This window comes from Bubalus kerabau, chromosome 1, assembly GCF_029407905.1.
Source record: "Bubalus kerabau isolate K-KA32 ecotype Philippines breed swamp buffalo chromosome 1, PCC_UOA_SB_1v2, whole genome shotgun sequence".
Lineage (NCBI taxonomy): Eukaryota > Metazoa > Chordata > Mammalia > Artiodactyla > Bovidae > Bubalus > Bubalus kerabau.
In genome coordinates this window covers 214,170,700-214,184,070 of record NC_073624.1, presented here as the reverse complement: position 1 = coordinate 214,184,070, position 13,371 = coordinate 214,170,700, and the positions used below count along the sequence as shown (strand labels likewise).

At 48.4% G+C, this 13,371-nt stretch overlaps 1 protein-coding gene across 2 annotated transcripts in view; it reads left to right on the top strand.

Moving 5' to 3' along the window:
* Window positions 1-13,371, top strand: part of FSTL4 (follistatin like 4) — a 537,703-nt gene that overhangs the window by 18,647 nt on the left and 505,685 nt on the right. For both annotated transcript variants that reach the window (XR_008704427.1, XR_008704423.1), the window contains exon 2: window positions 10,351-10,568. The gene's annotated coding sequence lies outside the window, so the exon portion shown is untranslated. The remainder of the gene's footprint in view (window positions 1-10,350; window positions 10,569-13,371) is intronic.

Below are 13,371 nucleotides of genomic sequence, written 5' to 3'. Positions count from 1 at the left end.
AGCATCAGTCCTTCCAATGAATATTCAGGGCTGATGTCCTATAGGATTGACTGGTTTGATCTCCTTGCCCTCCAAGGGACTCTTAAGTGTCTTCTCCCACTCTCATATCCATACATGACTCCTGGAAAAGCCATAGCTTTGGCTGTGTGGACCTTTGTTGCAAGGTGATGTCTCTGCTTTTAAGTACTCGTTTACCCTTATCTATTTGACAAATTCCTTCCCTTCCTTCTCTTCTGAGCTTAAAAGTCACCTCTTCTGGGAGGCCTCCCATGACTCCTGCTGCAGGCCCATTCCAGCTCCTGGATCTAGTCTTCCACCCCACTTTTCTCCAGATGCTTGTTTAGTATTGGTGTTCCCCTTCTGGAAGGTACATTTCCTGACACCGGGCACACGTCTGTCTGATTCACAGCGCGGCGTGTCTTCAGGGTCTCTACAGTACAGACACGCAGTGTGCACAGTCAGCAAGTGAATGAGCGCTGAGGTTGCAGCTCGGTGGCTGTGTCCTTCCTCTGCCCTCCCACTGGGATCTGCACCGCAGCCCCTTATCCCTTCACGGGCTCTGGCTTCCTGTTGATGTCGATTGTGGAGTGACCCTGGGTGCCATTTCTCAGCTTGTGGAGGGAGTCTGTCTAGGGGACAGACAGCCTTTCCTGTATTTGCCCCAGCCTTGAGAGTTCAACCACTCGGGGATGGATGTGAGCAGGTGTCAGTGGGAAAATTGGACCTACAGGGAGTTCAGTGGGAGCTCTGTGTCAAACCTTTTCTGGGGCAAAAGTGAGGAATTCAGGAATCTGTAGGGAAATGATGTGGGGAGTCCATTCCCTCAAGTGTTCAGCTCTGGGCAGCTCAATCAGAGCCACCTCCATGATCACAGCCAGATATCTCGGTGGCAAGACACGCCAGCTGGGCGGGCCATCCGTCTGGCAGGAGTTGGCCCTGTGTTGCTAGCAATGCGGGCCTCTGGGAGAAGACATTAGAGACACATTGTTTCCGGAGGCTGCAACACAGTATATGGCCTGCAATTATCTATTTCTGATCCATTAAAGAATGCTTTGACATAGGAAATACAGATTAGGAATGAAATTGTAATATAATCAAATTGCCTTTTTATGGAAAGTACTACATTTTTCCTCTAAATAAAATTCAGTAACAAAATTTTATTTGCTTTTCCCCCAAAATGCCTTTTCCAAATTGATTTTTTCAGAGAAATTGTGAAAACCAATGTGGTGAAGAGGAAGAAAGGTCTAAAGCAGAGGTCTTTGATCCTAAGCACAGCATGGCTATTATTGGTGAGCTCAGGATATCTGGGCTCAGGGCTTCTCTGATTCCCAGTGCACTCCTAGCTAGTCAGCTTGTCTTACACAGAACTCTCTGGGAGGTGGCATAAATCCTGAGATGGCCCTGTCAGGTAGAAGAAACGTGATAGCGAAGGATGGCTTGTTCTTTAGTCATCCCACGGTAATGGAGCAGCAGGCAGGTGTTCAGAGGAAAATTATTAGAAGGAACAGATATGAGGTGTAGAGTTTGGAAACTGCTGGAGAAGAGAACGTGCAAATTACTTTCTCTGTGGGCAAAGCTTTGCAAAAAGGATTTTAAGGTGTCCATGCCTGGCTCCAAAACATTTGTATGAAAAGTTAAAAATTCAGTTCATATAAAAAATAAAAAATTCAGGGTCAATGTTTGCCCTGTGTCTTTATATTTGGAAAATCTGGGTTATCATTGGAATTTGTTACCCACCCTCATGCTTGATATTCCTTGCATGGGGCCAGCTGTACACACATGAGCAGGAATTGAACGTGATGTGTTCTTTCTGTGATAACTATAATCAGCTGTCAGGTTTTTAATAACTGTAATCAATGATCAGATATTTATTGATCTCTTATACTAGGCAGATGCAGGGTAGGAGACACATGTCATATCCTTCATGTAAGGAAAGTGGCATCTTGTTTGAGAGACAGAATCAACAAACATGGCACATGTCACCCTTGATTCTCTCTTTTGTTCTAACCATGACGCGCTTCCTGCGTGTATGATAGGAACCAGAGAAGGTTGGGCAGCCAGGAAGGCTTCTTGGAGGAGGAGGACTAGATCCATTCTGACCTTATGCATGGAATTTAAGATAACGAGTGGGAGGAGGGTCCCTTTATGTTGTATGTTAGTTGCTCAGTCATGTCCGACTCTTTGTGACCCCATGGACTGTCCATGGAATTCTCCAGGCACGAATACTGGAGTGGGTAGCTCTTTCCTTCTTCATGGGATCTTCCCAACCCAGGGGTCAAACCCAGGTCTCCTGCACTGCAGGCAGATTTTTTTCTGTCTGAGACACCAAGGAAGCCCCTTTATGTTAGGGAAAGAAGATGGGCATGTTCACAGCAGGGCAGATGAGTGAAGGGGAGGATGAGTTGATGGAGGAAGGGGAGTGTGGATGGGTAGTTAGAGCACTGAGACCACTCACTTGCTTGAGACTGTGGGTTTGGGGGAACAAGCAACATTAAGCTTGACTAGGTGAGTGTGTGTGTGGGGACCAGTTGGCCAGGGCCCTGAACTCTGAGGGAAGAGTTTTCTCTTTACTCAGGGGCTGAGGTTTCCAGTGAGCCCAGCACAGCACTGTCTGTAGAAGGAATAAACAACTATTCTTACAAGGGTTCCTGCAACTGTATTTTATTACATTGAGGCTGGTATGAGAAGAATGCGATTTTATTGAAAAGATTGGCTGAATTTGAAGCAACTGCTTGGCGCTGTAGTTGTCTGGAGTAATGTTTTCCGAACTTAGATAACTACTCTCAGGTTTAGAAGTTCATCTTGCTGTTCGGAACCTCCTGCCTAAGAGACAAGATGCCACTGCCCCAGCTGGTTTGGACAGAGAGGGTGCTGGTCCAAGGCGGATTCTGAGGAGATGGTTCTGGAGCTGAGTCAAGGGCAGATTGGAGAGGTCAGAGAGAGGAGACCAGTTGGCCAGTGGGGATGCTAGGGAGAGAGTGGGGATGCTAGGGAGAGAATGGGGTGCAAGGGGCTTGGAAATGGGGTGTAGAGCAGGGGAAAACCCTGAGGACCGTGGGGAGGGGCAAGCGGCAAGGGTGCTGGTGCAGTGCCCTGCTCAGAGGGGCGGGCAAGGACACTGGCGTTGCTTCTATTCCCGAGTGGCGTCACCTCTGGTTAGGACCCCTATCACCCTGAGTCAGCGGCTGCTACCCACCCCAGGAGCTAGGGGACCAAGAAGTAAGAGGGGCCTACAGGGTTTTGTTTTCTAGGCTGTGAAATTTGATTCCCCCCAGCCACCTCAGACGGAGAAGGCAATGGCACCCCATTCCAGTACTTTTGCCTGGAAAATCCCATGGACAGAGGAGCCTGGTGGGCTATAGTCCATGGGGTCGCTAGAGTCGGACACAACTGAGCGACTTCATTTTCACTTTTCACTTTCATGCATTGGAGAAAGAAATGGCAACCCACTCCAGTGTTCTTGCCTGGAGAATCCCAGGGACAGGGAACCCTGGTGGGCTGCCGTCTATGGGGTTGCGCAGAGTCAGACATGACTGAAGCGACTTAGCAGCAGCCACCTCAGAAGAGTGCTGGGGTACCCCTTGCTTGGGGGTACAGCTGATGGCTTGAGAAGCCTCTTGGGGGACAAAACAGAAAGCCAAGGGAAGTCAGCAGCTAAGCACCTGACTTCTACCCTGCAGACTGTCAAAACCGTGGGCCCTTAATGTTTTCTATCAAAGTTACATATTTACCGAAGAAGTCTGAGTGATTGAATTCAGAAAAAACCGAATCCCAAGTCAGGCCCATTTATCCCCCTTGAAGGTTAAATCCAGGTGTCTGGCTCTTGTGTGAGCAGTATCTACAGAGTCTCTGTTCTGTCCCAAGAGTTGACTGGGACAAGAACAGTGGAGAGCAGCGGCGGTTTGGAGGCTGTCAGAAAGCATTTTCAAGCTACTGACAAAGCACGGAAATCTCTTTATTTTTTTCTTGTAGAGAGACAAGTTGGCTCCCAACATCCATTCTGTCTTCTCTAGAACCATCACTTTTCGGTTGGCCCATGACGGCACTTGCCCGCTCGCTCTGGCTGCTTCCTAAGTGCTGGCCTGTGGGAGGTGAGCGCAGCAGTGTGAGCCACTTCCCAGATGTGCCCTGAAACTGTGTGCCTTGCTTTTCCTCTTTTTTCCCTTCCCATTTTGTCTAGATGCAGACACAGTGAGGTGAGCTCCACTCCTGGGGTGGATGGAGTGATCAGATAGAAAGGGTCTGGACCCTAGGCACTGTGGGGTCCACGCCAGCCTGGACTGATGATGCTCAAATCATCATGCCTGAGAGAAATTGGTGTCTCCTGTATTGAGCCACTGTTCTTTTGCATCTCTCTTCATAGCAGTTCCATCTAGATCCTTATTTATAATTTTTTCACTTGAAAGTTGAATGCATACAGTTGGAAAATAAGGAATATGTATAAACAAACCCCTTTAAGGTTTTGGCAACTCAAAAATTGTTTGGCTCTGCTGTCTTGGGGCATTCCAAAAGACGTACCAGTTGGCAATGAACTTTGAAAATTTACCATCCTGGGAAGCTCCTTTGGTTATTCTCCAGTCTCATTCCAATTATCACCACCCTGGCTGCGAAGTTCATCATCTCATACTATATTGAAATGTAAACTCCAGGAGAACAGAGATTTTTGATTCACTGCTTATCCTAACACCACAAAATGTACCTTGAAGATAATAGATGCTCCATCCTTGCTGGCTGGATTAGTATATGTAGAACTCAAACTCTCCTGGCTTCTGGGCTCACGGCTCCCTTACCCTAGGGTAGTCTACACAATCATTTTCTTAATGTTGCTAACATATACTGCGGCTGCTGCTGCTGCTGCTAAGTCGCTTCTTCAGTTGTGTCCAACTCTGTGCAATCCCATAGACGGCAGCCCACCAGGCTCCCCCGTCCCTGGGATTCTCCAGGCAAGAACACTGGAGTGGGTTGCCATTTCCTTCTCCAATGCATGAAAGTGAAAAGTGAAAGTGAAGTCGCTCAGTCGTGTCCGACCCTCAGCGACCCCATGGACTGCAGCCTTCCAGGCTTCTCCATCCACGGGATTTTCCAGGCAAGAGTACTGGAGCGGGGTGCCGTTGCCTTCTCTGGCTAACATACACATCTTCTTTTAAAAAAAACCCGAATATTTATATTCATTTACACTGGGTCTTGGTTGCAGCACATGGGATCTTCAGTTGCGCCATGTTGTGGGAGGCTTTTAACTGCAGCCTGTGGGATCTAGTTCCCTGACTCGTGATTGAAACCGGGCCCCTGCATTGGGAGCACTGAGTCTCAGCCATTGGACCACCAGGGAAGTCCTGCTACCACACCCATCTTACCACTCAGTTCACCCCTCGCCCCAGCCTGCCATCAGATCCCTGCAGGATAGCATCTATACTCCTTGAATTACAACACACAGGGTCCCAGTTTCTCCTACATGTGCCCCTGGGCCACAGGCTCAGTCCTTGGTACATCTTCCAGCTCCCAGGTCAAGGTGCCGTTGCCTGCATCCATGCCATGCTGGTTTTGCCACCTCTACTTGCAATGTCATTCCCAGTCCTTCACCCGGTAAGCTTCTCATTCTCTAAGACCCAGCCCATACTGGTCGGCCTCTTCCTACCATTGTCCTGCAGAGCTGGTCTTTCCCACCCTGCTGCCCTATGACACAGTCACACTTCCCCTGCAAAATGTTCTTCCATTGATGTCAGTTCTCTGGAGTTTGCCCATCTGTCACCATGGCTTCCTGAAGGCAGAGCCCAGGTTACTTCCAGCTTAGTTCCTGGCTGCCAGATCAGAGTAGATATCTGAAAGTAATAAATGAATTAAGCGACTCTGATTTGCCCTGTCCTTATAACCCCCAATAAGTCATTTCTCTTATCCTTCTGGCCTCAGTCCCTTTGTGTGTAAAACAGGAGTAATAACAGTCCTTCTGCCCATCTCATCTGGCCTTTTTAAGTATTGAGGCAATATGCATAGAGAGGTGGGGCTTAGCTCAGACAGTAAAGAACCTGCCTGGAATGCAGGAGACCTGAGTTCGATCACTGGATTGGGAAGACCCCTGGAGAAGGGAATGGCTACCTCTGCCTGGCATGGATGTACACATCAGTCCTCCAAGGCATGATGTTGGAATGGCTTCTGAGCCACATCCAGCAAATTGGTCAACTCTGACCCTGAACCAGCAGAACTGCCCAGAGGATGGGGCTCACTTATTTGTACAAACACTTACAAAGCACTTACTCTGTGCCAGACACTGGTTATACAGCATCATCACATTTAATCCCAGCTGCCACTCCCTGAAATGGGTAGCTCTCTCATCCCCATTTCACAGATGGGAACTGAGAAACAGTTGAAAACACTGCTCGAGGGCAGAGGTAGAGAGTGGAGGAACTGAGGTCTGAAGGCAAGCAGTCAGGCTCTGCAGTCCAGTCTGTCCACCTTAGCACTGACCAGCTTTCCAAAGCCAGCAAGGGCCAGATGGGTTGGATGAGTTGGGAAGGGGAAGCTGAAATGGCCCAAAGAATAAAACTTCTGACAGTGGTCACCAGGAATCCAATATATGCTATGTATTCACAAAGGAAAAAAAAAAAAAAAACAAAAAACACAAAACCCAAAGTACAGAATGTGACAGATTAAACAAGGGATGTGCATGTACTCAGAAACAGTGAAATGCTGTGTTAATATCAGGGACAGTTACTCCTTGTTGCTGTGTCTATGTGACAGAGTTGTAACACTCCTGCTGCTTCCTGGTACTGCCATGAGCCCTGCCTAAGATGGTAAGTCTGTTATGCCAAATGTGTAGGGTGGTCATAATTGTGATTTTTATTTGGCATCAGAGGAGAAAATAGACTCCACCCCCACAAAGAGTCTGTCTGGTGGGCTCTGTTCAGACACAGGCCCGTGATTTCACAGCAATACATGCAGACCTCTTAATCAGGTGATCTGACAACTGCACCATTTGCCAGGGAAATGATGCCCCTCTAGAAGTGGTTGTGGGGACAATAAGAAAAACAAATGAGTCGGGAGTATGTCAGAGCTGATAAGCCTCAGGGATACGACTAAAACACAGCAAGGTCGGGCTTTTTAAAAGCACTGGCTGGCAGAGCCATTGGGCTGGGTTTCACATCCATCTGTCACTGGGGGATCGTGGCCAGCCTGCCTCTTGCCCGCGCTGGTGCTGAGCCCACATCCTCTGGCTCATACCTGGCTAGTGGTTCCAGACTTTCATTACTGTTATGACTGGCACAGAGTAGCTGCCTAATAGGATTCAGATAATCCCATGGAATCATCTGCGGGTGAAAGAGGGCGGAGGTAGTTCCATCTTAGGCAGGGCTTGTGGCAGCACCAGAAAGCAACACGAGCGTTACAACTTTGTCACAGATGCAGCCGCAAGGAGTAACTGTCCCTGATACTAACACAGCATCTCACCATTTCTGAATACATGTGCGTCCCTTGTTTAATCTGTCACATTCTGTACTTTGGGTTTTTTTTTCCCCCTTTGTGTGCTGTGCTTAGCCACTCAGTCGTGTCTGACTCTGCGATCCCATGGACTGTAGCCCGCCAGGCTCCTCTGTCCATGTGGATTCTCCAGGCAAGAATACTGGAGTGGGTTGCCATGCCCTTCTCCAGGGGATCTTCCCAACCCAGGGATCAAACCCGGGTCTCCCTCATTGCAGGCAGATTCTTTACTGTCTAAGCCACCAGGGAAGCCCTTTCTTTGTGTAGACAGAGCGTATACTGGACCTTGGGTGACTATTGTCAGAAATTTTATTTTTGGGGCCATTTCAGCTTCTTCTATCCAACTCAGCCACCCAAGGATCTTGCCCCAGTGTAACTGTGTTCTGTCTGAGGTGCCATATTGAAAACCCACAAACTTTGAATTGAATGGAGAGGAGATAGGGCTTGTCACCTTCAAACTGGATTTCTAGCAGAAGAAACAGTATAGTATCCTGGAGAGTGACGGCCCAATCTCAGAAGAGTTGCTGAGTCTTGGGGACAGGTTATTGACATCAGGAGAGCTGTTGCCCTGGCCCTTTGAAGATTAGGACTGTGTGTTTCTGTCACTACTGGTTGGTTGACCTTGCTAGGGCTGGACTGACCCTAGGCACTTGGTCAAGAGTTCAGTGCTGCCATTTAACAATTTGTTAGAGAAGAATTCACAGGAACTTAGGAACATGTCCTCTGGGTATAGACTAAAGCAACGTGACTGCCATATAAATCTTGTCACAAATATATCTCCATCCCTGGAGCTTCTCTTTGGGAAGAAGCAAGATGCCTGATAAAACAATGAATCATAATTTGGGGATGTTCATTATTTACAGCTGCCCCAGGTCATCTGTAAATTATGCAGCCCTCAGCTCCACTTGATTTCTTCTTTCCACTGGGCCGTCTCTCCAGACCGCCATCAGCGTGGGTGAGATCCATGCACCAGCTAATTGTACCAGGAGGGCAGTTTCCCATTTCTTGAAATGCTTCGAGTCCCCTGGGTGAATGCTCATGTTTCACAAACTCTGTGTCTCAGTGATGAGTCCCTGGATACTTGGAGGCAGAAAGACCTGGGATTAGGCTTGATAGAGAGAGAGTGAGCCTCTCTCTGCTGGGCATTAAAGGAAGGCTTCAAGGGTACTTGGGAAACAGCAGTTGCCTGGGGTGAAGGAGAGGGTCAATGCCAGTGGTTGCCTCTTTAAGGGGACCTCGGCTTCCCCTGGGGAAGCTCAAGGGGGCTGAGAAACAAGTGAGGGCATGGTGGTGGGTCACACCATCTCTCAGAGGAGCACAACCAGTGAGTAGAGTTGGGGTGCAACCCTCTGCTTCTGGTCGATGCTCTCCTTCTGTAACCATCCAGAGCTGACCAGGAGGGTGGGTGGGGAGGATAGAGGAGGTGGAGACGCAGGGCAGCGACTGGCCAGGCAAGGTGAGCATACCCCTCTGCCTTTTGCTTACCCGTCACTTTTGGCTCTGCACTTGGCATGTAACTGAAAACAAGACCTTTCCTTAACGCGGAGCTTAATGATCCTTTTAATGCCCAAGCCATAGCATCGCTTCTCTCGCGCGCCTGTTCCCTGTCAGCCATGGGGCATTAAACCGGTGATAAAAATGCCTTTTTCGTATGGTCCACAAACTCACCAAGAGGCTCCTGGTAGCAGTATAGCCATCTAGCATGAAATTAAGAGGCAATCACTGCGGATGAGGCGAGATGAGCTATGCGCAGGAGCAATTAGCGGAGCCCACATTCCGGGTCTCGTCCTTCACCATCTCCTTGTGTGGGCACCCACCGCCTCAGCCCCAGCAGGGAGGGCTCCCACCCACCCACCCACCCACCCACCCACCCACCCTGCAGTCCTGCAGCCCAAGTCCAGTTCTGCAGAAGGGGCTTTTCCTTTCCTGTCTGCTTTCAGAGCAGTAAAAGATGCTTCATCACATCTTTAATCCAATTGACTATAGCATTCCTGACCCAGCTGGCCCCTGGGAACAAATGTCCTTGGTTATGTTTTCAATACAGAATATATAAAACACAAAGGAGGAAAAAAGGAAAGAAGTGGCCAGTTATGAATATGCATTAACATGATGCTGCGTTTGGAGCTGGAAGCAGGAGTCATTTATTTTAAGCAAATCAGATCTTGATACATGGCCATGAACGTGCTGACTTCTCTATCATGCAAACACGCTGGGCGAGTTTGATTTATACAGTGTGGCTGGGAGGTTTTTTCCCCCCAATTAAAAACAAACTGAGAAAAATCATTAATTTAACTACTGTATATTAAATTTGCATTAAAACATCCGTTTGTCTATATTTATATGTGAGTTATCGAAAATGTGAGCTCATGAATTCTAATTTCTAAGATCACATGCCAAATATTGAAGATAAATTTTATTTATTTCTGCAATTAATTCTATGAGAACAAATAGCTCTAATTTAGGGAATGGCAGATGTAACTGTCCGTTGGTGCCCTCCTGCATAACAAACATAACATTCATCTTTTCTCATTAAGTTTTTCCTGTGCCTGGTCTCAAGACATGCAAGCCTGGGCTATCTTTCTGTACCTTGTGCTTCTAACCACCCTCTGCAGACTTGCCTAGAAAATACTTGGAAAAATATGGACCGTGTCAAATCTCTTTTCTCTGCTTCTCTATGATGTGCAAAGGCTTCAACCATATCTAAAAGGCTCAACAAACATTTCTTCAAAGGATATCTTGACGTTAGCCACTTGGGTGGAGGAGTTGGTGCCTTCAACATCAATACCTGGATCAAAGTGGGGAGGCTGCCTAGTCTCTTACCTGAGCACCAGGACCTCTGGTTACACTTAGGACTTTGCATCCCCCATTCTTTCTCTGCAGGAGGTCACCCCCAAGAGCCCACCTTTCTTCAGTTGGACTGCATGTGTTGAGGACTGCAGGCTGCAGGGTGGTCATGGCCCATGAAGACACACTACTTCTGAGGATGTACACAACTCAGGGCTTCAGTCACACGGCTGCAGTGACAAAATGGGGCTCCAAGTGTGCTGTACTCAGGAGCTCTACCCCAGGGCAGTCAGATGCTGTTTGTTATCACTAAGGTATGTAGAACAAACAGCAAATTTACTATAAAGGCCTTCTTTGGGTATACTCATTGTCAGCACTGGTGTTAATGTGTAAGTACTTTGTACCGAGTGGGTAGTACATGAGGTTTATACCATTTTTAGCCATTAGTCTGAATCAGTCCTGACCCTGAGGGAGCAAATTAGGCAGTGATGATGCAGTGTATTGGGTGCTACGGTTAGGGCCAGAGCAAGGGAGCTGAGAGTGAGAACTGGGAGGACTCCTGCCTCTACTTGGGAGGCTGCTGGCTGACTGGGTGGCTGAACTTACACTTCTGCCTCTGAGGAGTTTTCACTGCCTCAAGAGTCCTTTAGTTTCGCTCTGATGGTTGTCAGGTCTCTATAGGGACTGATGTGCCCAGATCCCTGGGTGGTGCTCTGGGCAGAGCCGTCTTGCTGTAAGGATGATGACTGGTCAGAAGGAACTGTGCCGCCTATGGGTGAGGTCCTTTTGCTGCACCACAAGATACAGAGAGTCTCAGTCTGTATCCTCCCTGAAAGCAGGGCTAAAGCCTTTCTTCCATTGGCTCATGCCACCATGAACCTGTTAGCAAGAGGGCACATTCTCCATGCTCGGAGTTCATTTCCTGAGCACGGCTTGCTGGTTTCGTCCTCTGGGTCTGATTACAGGGCAGGTGCAAGGGCAGTCTTTTCAGTGGCCTCTGCTGGGGCCAAGGGGCCACTCCCAACCATTTCTATAGGAGGCTGAGTGGGGAATGCTGTATCTTTCAGAGAGTGGGCCCACCCTGCTAGGGGTGAAACAGGAGCTTCCAGAAGCTGGAATTTCCTCTGGCCTTGCCCCTCCCCATCCCTTCATCTGATTAGCAGCATTTCTAAAAATCACAATTTGTAATAATCAGCTCTAGGAACATGCTAGTCAAGTATATCACATCATCAATGACAATAGTCATGTCAAGGTCTTTTTCTTTTCCGTCAGTAACAGGATGATCAGAGAGTCTCCCCTTTCAAAGAGTACATCACTCTTACATTTGGCTTCAGAATATCTTAACATTTCCAGGAAGGGATCACCGACTCGATGGGGCCACAGCTGAGTTCTTCTGGTAGCTATTTATGGGAAGCGTCTGACCCAGGGCTCTTGGAATCAGGAAGGGCCATAACAATCACCTTTTATTTCCCTGAGGTTGGAGAACATATGCCTGTGGGGTGGAGGTTTGCCCTGCTTCACTTACTACTCCTGGCACAAACCTCACATCGTTTTGCAGCTGCTCAGGAAAGCAGACAGTGGGGTGACCACTTGCCATGGTCTGTTTGCACAGTCACACAGCTGGAAACAAAGCCAGAGGGAGGCCAAGGTTGGGATGGTGCCAGCCCCCCCACCTGCTGTCTCTCCTCCCACATTAGCACCCCCTCCGAGTGGCTGGTGCTGTAGCAGAAAAAGCGGGACAGGAGAATTACTTGAAGGACAGAGCCCATCACTCCCACTTGGGCATGCCGTGTCATATTCTCCTCTGCCTGCACCACTACCCCTGCTTCATTCAGACATTCAGTCCTCCATAGAGAAGCCACAGCACCCAGTGGGAAGGACTCTGGCTCTAGACTCTCAAAGATCTGGGTTCAGTCCTGACTCTGCTGGTGACCGGCTGTATTACCTCAAGTTAGTCATTGCCCCGTTGAGCTTCAGTGTCCTCATCTGTAAAAGGGCGGTGATGAATAGTATCTATGTGAGAGTGACAGGAGCTCATGCATGTGATTTTATCAGCACAGAACCCAGAACGCTGTAAATCTTTGCAAATGGTGGCTGTTGGGGTATCAGTATTTAGTCTGCTATAACCAGATTACCACATCACTTTGTGTCCAAGCTTATTCTCCGCCAGAAGGTGGGATGTGAAGTGAGTTGCTCAGTCATGTCCAACTCTTCGCGAACCCATGGACTATACAGTCCGTGGAATTCTCCAGGCCAGAATACTGGAGTGGGTATCCTTTCCCTTCTTCGGGGGATCTTCCCAACCCAGGAATCTAACCGGGTTTTCCTGCATTGCAGGCAGATTTGTGATGGGGTGCCTGTAAAGAGGGGCTTTCTCCTGTGGGCTGGTGACAGGTTGTCATTGGACGGCTGTGTGCTGAGGACTTGCTGGTTGTCAAGCTTACCGGTAATCATGGGTTGTTTCTTGTCCTTAGTGACATCCTGGAGGAGAAGAGAACACTAGAGGGCGAAATTTGGTAGTTCTCGAAGAAGTGAGCCCCGTGCTAAGGAGTTTTGCTTTAGGTTGAGAGGAGCCCACAGAAGTCTGCCTGGAGGAGGTGGCATGAGGTGTGGCTGGAAGGGAGAGGGCCACCTCTTTAAGGAGGATCCTGTGTTTGGAGATATACTTATGACCCCCAAGCAAAGGTGTTGCACATCTGGTGGAAAGCTTCATTTCACAGGTTGCCTCTTCCCTCAGCTGCACGGTTCTTGGGGTAAGGTGGGGTGAGGAGAGGACGGTGTGCTGCTTGTGTATCTCCAGAGTCCAGCACAAGGCCTCATAGCAGGTCTCAGTAATGAAGAAATGAATGTGAGTGAGTGAGCGAATGAATGAGAAGGCATGAAAAATTGTGCCATTTTGTGGAATGCAATTTGGGATTTATTATATAGGCTTTAGGGCACCAGCAAAGGTTTTTGGAAATGATCAGACTTATGATTTATGAATCCAAATCAAAGAAGGCAGCTACCTGCCACTCTGACATCCCAGCTCATCTCATCATCTTGACTTTGCCGAGTTCTATTAGAGCCTTACCCCTGATTTTGCAGGTATCTTAACTACTGGGATCACCCTAGGGCAGA